We start from the raw sequence: 9,462 nt of genomic DNA on the forward strand, positions 1-9,462 counted from the left end.
GTTGCAGGAAAGGCAGACGATAGAGCACACTCCTCTTCTATTCTCCCAGATGCCAGGGACCCTGAGGTTAAAAGGTCAGTCATAGTGCAGATGCATTAAGAATCCAAGCTTCCTTCCCGATGGATGGACCGAGCACACGAGTCTCTACATACTGGTGCTAGCTGGGATGAAAAGATCTGTGGGCAGCATTTATTTGCAGGATGGAGGTCAAATTCCTAAGCAGGCTAGAGATAAATGACTTCTGGGGTCACTGGTCAGGCAGCCACTGGGACAGTGCAGGATATAATACATACATCCAGCAAGGAGATCAACTGCTAATGCTTACTTGCAGTAAGAACCTGTGCTATTGTGCTAATCATTTGATTGAAATTACTTTTTTGTGTACCAGGTTATGTTTGCAAGCAGATTTATTGATTGCAGCAATGTCCACTGCTGCTGATAAATGCTCTCTCCCCTGGTATTTATGTACAACACATCTTCAAAAAGGTGCTCATCAGGCATACCTTTGAAAAAGCCACAGGTTGAAAAGAGTAACAGTTAATAGTAAAATCTTGGTAATCTTTATCAATATTTTACTATGGCCTTACCGTCTCAAGAGCTCTCCCTGTCAATGCCTAACCAATCCCCCTGGCCATGTCTAACCTTAACCACCCCTGGCAATGCCTAACCCTAACCCTCCCCCTGGCCATGCCTAACTTTAAAGGGAACCAGAGATGATGTAAAGAAAATGTTATACATACCTGGGGCTTCCTCCTGCCCCATAGGCGCTGATCGATCCCACGCCGCCATCCACCAATGCCCGCAACTACGAGAACCAGCTTCCATCACTGACGTCATCGGAGCCAGCTACGCAGGAGAAGCGCGCCCTCTACGTATCTCTCCAGCGGCTGCTGCAGAGATACGCAAAGAGAGCACTTCTGCTACGCTAGACTGAGTCCGACTGACGGCAGAGACGGGAGCCGGTTCTCATAGTTGCGGGCAGTGGTGGACGGCGGCGTGGGATTGATCAGAGCGTATGGGGCTGGAGGAAGCCCCAGGTATGTATAACATCTTTTCTTTACATCATCTTTGGTTCTCTTTAACCACCCCTGGCAATGCCTAACCCTCCCTATGGCCATGTCTAACTTTATCCACCCTAGCGATCCCCAACCCTTCCCCCGGCCATGTCTAACTTTAGCCACTCTGGCGGTGCCTAACCCTCCTCTGGCCCTGCCTTAATGTAACCAACCCTGTCAATGCCTAACCCTCCCTAGAGATTCAAGTCCTGGTCCGAATCATTTGGAACAGCACTCTGAATCAGAAGGCGCATCCCTACTCCCCACCTACCTTGATGTTACCACCTTTCCTGACCCCTAAATATCTTCCCACCAAACCATTCCCGTTTTCGAACTCTTAACTAAAGATTCACCTAACCCTACCCAATAACCCAAGCCAATACTCAACTTGTAACGTCTGCTTTGCTGCTCATTTTAGCTATAACAAATGCTAGTGACAAAATTAACATCCTATCATAATTATGTAGCCTCTACCTATCCTTTTTTTTTATATATTGGGCCTCCTTCAGCAAACGTAATGATTAGTGCTTGTTTTGCATCCATTTTATTAACTCACTAATTGGCAGTTGTGGCTTGTAGCACTGAATAAGGGGGAAGGGAGTAGTATAGGATAATACTAACTACAAGTGGATTCTAATTACAAAGTGGAAAAGGTATTGGTCCTCTGAACTAATTATTATTACTATTTAGTATTTTTATAGCGCTGACACCTTCCACAGCGCTGTACAGAGTACATAGTCATGTTAGAGGAGCTCACAATCTAATCCCTGCCATATGTCTAATGTCCATTGTAGTCCAAGGCCAAATTAGTGGGAAGCCAATGAACTGACATGTATATTTTTGGGATGTGGGAAGAAACCGGAATGCCTGGAGGAAACCCACGCAGACACAGGGAGAACTTACAAACTCCATGCAGATAGTGCCCTGGCTGAGAGGACCCAGCTTTGCAAGGCGAGAGTGCTAAGCACTACACCACCGCACTGCCACCTATTATCTTATCCACCGCTACTGCTGTCCAGTAGAGATGGCTCGAACCTCAGATTTTTCTCTTTGGCTGAGGGGATTTTGGAGGACCTGCATGGGCCACTTGGGGGGGGGGGGGGGGGGGGGGTTTCTCTTGAGCTAAAGGAGGTTTGTTGGCCAGCTGGGGTGCTAGGGTGGCTGGCACACAATTTCTTTGGGGGGGGGGGGGGCGTATTTTTTGACACTCGCCCTGGGAGAAATTTAACCTAGAAACTGCACTGCTTATTAGCTCCGACAGAGAAGAGGCACCACTGGTCTGCTACAGGAGGCCATATGCTTAACTGTGTCCTGGTCTTCAGTGACAGAATACAATCTGGGGGTGAGCTCTGAACACTGATGTTACACAAACCTAGCTCTTCTGTCACTCGAGAAATAATCAAGGATAAGGCCACCCTAAGTCCACGGCCAATATATCGACCATCTAGTATATCCCTCTCTGACCGAATCTATCACCTGTCCAGACATTGCACCGCCAATTTCCAATATAATTCAGCATTACCTCCGTCTGCAGTGAGGAAACATCACAAAATGGTTAACGATGACAAAAAAGATGGTGCAAATTTAAAGTAATTGGAGTAAGCTGGGCAAAGACCTAATAAGATACTATTTGAGAAAAACCTGGGATCAGGGACATTGATGTTGCATGTCTCATACAGAGGGGACGTAGCCTAGCCAAAAAGCGATATAATGTAAAGCCACTCAGAGCAGTGAGGACTCCAGGTGCAGGTGTATGGTGAAGTTGAGTGCCAATGTGCTGTAGCCAAATACTTAGCTACTAGAGATAGGTTGAACCTCCGATTTTAGGTTTGCGAACCTCGAAAGCGAATTTCCGCAAAAGTTTGGGTTCGCGCGAACTTCGCGAACCGCAATAGACTTCAATGGGGAGGCGAACTTTGAAAATTACAAACCTTTATGCTGGCCACAAAAGTGATGGAAAAGATGTTTCAAGGGGTCTAACACCTGGAGGGGGGCATGGCAGAGTGGGATACACGCCAAAAGTCCCGGGGAAAAATCAGGATTTGACGCACAGCAGCGGTTTAAGGGCAGAAATCACATTGCATGCTAAATTGGAGACCTAAAGTGCTTTAAAACATCTTGCATGTGTATACATCAATCAGGTAGTGTAATTAGTGTACTGCTTCACACTGACAGACCAAACTCACTGTGTAACGCACTGCAAACAGCTGTTTGTGTAGTGACGGCCGTGCTGGACTGGTGAGCACCATGGCGAGAGTGCAGGCGATAGCGGTTTTCAAGCCCATATGGTCACTGGGCTGAGGTAGCTCAATGACAGAACAGTGACTGTCCAGCTGATCGAATTTGGTCTGTCCAAAATGAAGCAACGACCTTATTACCTTGGGTGTGCCCCCCCCCCCCCCCCCCCCGACACACTCATATAGCCAGCGGTCATTGCTTCATTATGATATGCAAAACATGCCTTTTGTTTTGTTGTTGCAGCTGCAGTGCAGCCAGAAAAATTAGGCAGGCATGTACACACACCAGAAAAAAATTGTTATTGGTTCTGTTAGCAGCGCACTTAAAAATTCAGGAATCTGCCTGGAGTCCTGGACCCTGTTGGTGGTGGCGGAGCAGGCAGTCAAGTGGCCTGCAGGCAGAGATGCTGTGTACGGGGACCGACTTAGTCTTGGGATAGGCAGTCACAGGGCCTGCAGGCAGAGATGTTGTGTGCAGGGACCGACTTAGTCTTCGGGCGGGCAGTAGCCCTCCGGGATTCATGCCTCATTCATCTTGATAAAGGTGAGGTACTGAACACTTTTTTGACCTAAGCGACTTCTCTTCTCACTGACAATGCCTCCAGCTGCGCTGAAAGTCCTTTCTGACAGGACGCTTGAGGCAGGGCAAGACAGAAGTTAGATGGCATATTGTGACAGCTCCGGCCACAGGTCAAGCCTGCGCACCCAGTAGTCCAGGGGTTCATCGCTGTTGTCTATATCCGCAGATAGGCCAGGTAGTCGGCTACCTGCCGGTCGAGGTGTTGGAGGAGGGTGGATCCGGGAGGGCTAAGGCGAGGTGTTGGACTAAATAATGTCCGCATGCCAAACATCACCATGAGATCGCTGGAGCGTTCTGTCCTTGCCTGCATGGACATGGGAGAAGGATTACTGGCAGTGGCACCTTTATTTAGTTGTGCCTTAAACACACTGTAAAGCATAGTTGCCAGCTTGTTGTGCAAGTGCTGCATCCTTTCTGCCTTCTGCTGAGTTGTGCTTATACTGAGGGTTTAGTAGCGTTGCCACCCAGTACAGGTCATTCCCCTTGAGTTTTTTTTTATATGGGGGTTCCTCAACAGGCTGGACAGCATGAAAGCTGCCATCTGCACAAATTTGGATGCAGACGTACTATCCATCTCCTCTTGCTCTTTCTCAGTAATGTCAGGTAAGTTCTCCTCCTCCCCCCAGCCATGAACAATACCACGGGGAAGTTGGGCAGCACAAGCCCCCTGCGACGCCTGCTGCGGTTGTTCTTTTGCCGCCTCCTCCTCAAAAAAAACCCCACACCTTTCTCATCTGACTCCTCTTCCCCACATGACTCTTCCTCCGCCTCCTCCTCCCCCCTCCTCTGTGCTGCTGCAGATGTTGAGGAAACATCTGGTTCTGCAGGTAATTGATCCCACAACTCTTCCTCCTGTTCCTGTTCATTCTCCTCCACAGCTTGATCCACCACTCTACGCACAGCACGCTCCAGGAAGAAAGCATATAGGATCAAGTCGCTGATGGCGCCTTCACTGCGACTCACCATGTTTGTCACCTCCTCAAACGGCCGCATGAGCCTGCAGGTATTTCGCATAAGTGTCCAGTACTTCGGCCAGAACAACCCCATCTCCCCAGAGCATGTCCTTGTACTGTAGTTGTATGGATACTGGTTGATGTCTTTCTCTTGTTGTAGCAGGCGGTTAAACATCAGGAGCATTGAATTCCAGCGAGTCGGGCTATAGCAAATCAAGCGCCTCACCGGCAAGTTGTTTCTCTGCTGAATAACAGCCAAGCGTGCCATGACCATGTAAGACTGCCTGAAATGCCCACATGCCTTCCTGGACTGCTTCAGAATGTCCTGTAAGCCTGGGTACTTACACACAAATCTCTGAACTATTAGATTCAGCACATGTGTCATGCAGGGTACATATGTCAACTCTCCCAAATTCAAAGCCGAAATTAGATTGCTGCCGTTGTCACACACCATGTTGTCGATCTCCAGTTGGTGCGGGGTCAGCCACTGATCCACCTGTTTGTTAAGAGCAGCCAGGAGAGCTGCTCCAGTGTGACTCTCCGCTTTGAGACAAGACATGTGTAAGATGGCGTGACACCGTCATACCTGGCATGCAGCATAGGCCCTGGGGAGCTGAGGCTGTGTAGCTGGAGAGGAAGAGATTGCAGCATCAGTAGAATAGCACACTGCCACTCAGCTGAGGAGGAGGAAGATGACAGCGAAGAGGATGTAGAAGAAGAAGGAGAGGAGGTGGCAGCAGGCCTGCCTGCAAGCCATGGAGGTGTCACAACTAGTTCTGCCGCACAGCCACGTACTCCCTGCTTGCCAGTGGTTGCCAGGTTGACCCAATGGGCTGTTTAAGTAATGTACCTGCCCTGACCGTGCATTGCAGACCAGGCATCCGTGGTCAGATGGACCCTTGACCCAACTCTGTGTGCCAGAGATGACACCACTTGCCTTTGAACTTCATGGTACAGTTTGGGTATCGCCTTTTTTGAGAAATAATTGCAGCCTGGTATCTTCCACTGCGGTGTCCCAATCACCACAAATTTTCGGAAGGCTTCAGAGTCCATCAGCTGGTATGGAAACAGCTGGCGAGCTAACAGTTCCGCCAAGCCAGCTGTCAGATGCCGGGCAAGGGGATGACTGGCAGACATTGGCTTCTTCCGCTCAAAGATTTCCCTCACGGACACCCGGCTGCTGCTGTGGGCAGAAAAGCAGGAACCACTCAAGGTGAGAGGCGGAGTGGAGGAGGGTGGCTGTGAGGGTGCAAGGGAGAAAGCGGCTGAAGATAATGCACCTGAAGGAGGAAGAGGAGAATGAGGGTTGCTTTGCTTTTGTGTGCTGCTTTTCCTTAGGTGATCTTCCCATTGCAGTTTGTGCTTTTTCTCCATGTGCTTTTGTAAGGCAGTTGTCCCTTGTGTTAGCCTTTCCACGGCTCAATTTTTGTTGGCAGAGAGTACAGATGGCATTGCTCTCATCTGAGGCAGACCCAAAAAAATTTCCACACCGCTGAGCCCTGGAGAGATGGCACTATGGTGGCATCAGCAGCTGACGTTGAAAGGCATGTTGGCTGGCTGTCCATAGGTGGCGATACATGGCACTGGACACTGCCACTAGCTGTTTCTGACGATTAGCTCCCCCTGCTTCTTTCAACAACTCGTCTCCTTCTACTCCTCTCTGACTCCCCCTTTGAACTGTCCCCCTGTTCATCCCCTCTATTGGGAACCCACGTGACATCCATATCATCATAATCATCACGATGATATTCATCCTCCCCAGCTTTGCTTGCATCACACACCTCCAAAACTGCACCAACGGCAGGTACTTCATCATCCTCCTCCTCACACCTTACGACCAGTGCCGCCTAACTCAGACATATGAGGTGGTGTAACTTGCTTAGCGCCTTCATCTTGTTGTAACAATAATGGCTGTAAATCAGTGAATTCCCGACCAAATAACTCCTGCGAAGTGTCAAATGTAGCGGATGTGGTGCTTGTAGTAGCGCTGGTGGCTGCAGAAGATGAGGTGTTTTCTGTTAAATAGTCAACTACGTCCTTACAATCTTGGGAGTTGATGGCACTTGCCTTCTTCTGAGCACTGTACTTTGGTCCAGGGCCGCACGAAATCATGGCAGCACGACCTCGAAAAGACCTGCCGGGTGGCCTGCCTCTGCCTGTTTTGTCCATATCAGGAAGGGGGGGGGGGGGGATGAAGTTAAAGGTATGCACTGACTTGACTAATACAATGTGCAGTCATACAGGTGCAGTGAAAGGTATGCAGTGGCTGGTATTACAATACAATGTGCAGCTGTCATACAGGTGCAGTTAACAGGCATGCACGGACTGGTATATAAAGCAGCGTGCGGTCACACAGGTGCAGTGAACAGGTATGCAGTGACTGGTATTACAAATGTGCAGCTGTCACACACACAGGTGCAGTGAACATGTATGCAGTGACTGGTATATAACACTGCGTGCTGTCACGCAGGAGCACTGAACAGGTATGCAGTTACTGGTATTATAAATGTGCAGCTGTCACACACACAGGTTCCGTGAACAGGTATGCAGTGACTGGTATATAATCTAACACTGCGTGCTGTCACGTAGGTGCACTGAACAGGTATGCAGTGACTGGTATTTAAAATGTGCAGCTTTTACACGCACAGGTACCGTGAACAGGTATGCAGTGACTGGTATATAATATAACACTGCATGCTGCCACGTAGGAGCACTGAACAGGTATGCAGTGACTGGTATCAATAACATGTGCAGCTGTCACACACACACAGGTACTGTAAACAGGTATGCAGTTACTTGTATATAATATAACACTGCGTGCGGGCACACAGGTGCAGTGAACAGGTATGCAGTGACTGGTATTACAAATGTGCAGCTGTCACATACACAGGTACCGTGAACAGGTATACAGTGACTGGCATATAATATAACACTGCGTGCTGTCACGTAGGTGCACTGAACAGGTATGCAGTGACTGGTATCAATACAATGTGCATCTGTCACACACACAGGTACCGTGAACAGGTATGCAGTGACTGGTAATACAAATGTGCTGCTGTCACACACACAAGTACCGTGAACAGGTGCAGTCAGTGACTGGTATATAACACTGCATGCTGCTGTTACGCAGGTGTAGTAAACATGAACAGGTATGCAGTGACTGGTATTACAAATGTGCAGCTGTCACATACACAGGTACCGTGAAAAGGTAGTCACTGAATGTGCTGGGCCTTGCACAGTATAACAATTAGCAAGGGCCAGCTGCCTGCGACTGACAGGGCTGTATATGCAAGTGTCAGTAGGCCACAAAAAAAAAAACACCTCAAAAGATCATTAGCTCTCAAAAGAGCTGTTTTGGGGTGCTTCTTAGCAATAAATATCAGCAAGGAGCAAGCTAACAAGCCTAACAAGAGCGTAACTAAGCTTTACCTAATCTGTGCAGCAACCTTTCTCGCTTCTCTAATTACTGCAGCCACACAGAGTGAGAAAATGGCCTTATATAGGGGGGGGGGGGCCTCCAGGGAGTGTAGCCTGATTTGCTGCCCTGTGTCTGCTGACTGTGATGTAGAGGTTCAAAGTTGAGCCTAATGATATAGTATAGGGAAAGGATACTATCCCAAAACTTTTGTGGTAGTGTTCTGTGGACTGATGAAACAAAATTAGAACTGTTTGGGCCCATGGATCAATGCTATGTTTGGAGGAGGAAGAACAAGGCCTATGAAGAAAAGAACACCTTGCCTACTGTGAAGCATGGCGGGGGGGTCACTTATGCTTTGGGGCTGTTTTGCTTCCACAGGTACAGGGAAGCTTCAGTGTGTGCAAGGTACCATGAATTCTCTTCAGTACCAGGAGATATTGGAAGCATACCTCCAAGTCCACTAGAGCATGGTTGCAGATTAAAGGCTGGAACATTTTGGAGTGGGCATCGCAGTCACCAGACTTAAATCCGATTGAGAACCTCTGGTGGGACTTAAAGAAAGCAGTTACAGCGTGCAAGCTTAAGAATGTGACTGAACTGGACTCTTTTGCCCATGAAGAATGGGCTAAGATACTCATAGATCGCTGCAAGACACTTGTGTCAAGCTATGCTTCATGTTTAAAAGCTGTTATAACTGGAAAAGGATGTTGTACTAAGTACTAAGAATGAATGTCCTTTGGGGGTTGAATAAAACTGATAATGATGTGAGCACAGAAAAGACATATGTGGTTATTTCATTATAAATGTTATGTTATATTTGTCTGACTTACAAGTGCCTCTCTGAACAAGATGACTGAAATGATCAAAATCAATGTCAAACTGGCCAAAACACGAAATTTCAGTAAGGGTTGAAGAATTTTGAACACAATTGTACATCATAAATGGCTGCTCACCGTTCCTGCCCGCAGTACAGGCATCTAGGCCGAGATAGCGCCAGCTCCCTTACTGGATTTCCAGTGTGCCGCTTTGCTAAAGCGTCCATCGGACCTGGCGCCAGGTGCAAGTCCCATTCAACCGTGCAGGATCAGTTCGGTGCTGCTGCGCTCCAATGCTCAGAGCTGAGGACATAGCCCCGCCCACTGTTTTGTTAATGTGGAGTCCAGTGAGCGGATGATGTGCAGCAAACTATGGAGGAGGCAGAGAGAGCATGGGTGAAAAC

Source organism: Hyperolius riggenbachi, chromosome 4, assembly GCF_040937935.1.
Source record: "Hyperolius riggenbachi isolate aHypRig1 chromosome 4, aHypRig1.pri, whole genome shotgun sequence".
Lineage (NCBI taxonomy): Eukaryota > Metazoa > Chordata > Amphibia > Anura > Hyperoliidae > Hyperolius > Hyperolius riggenbachi.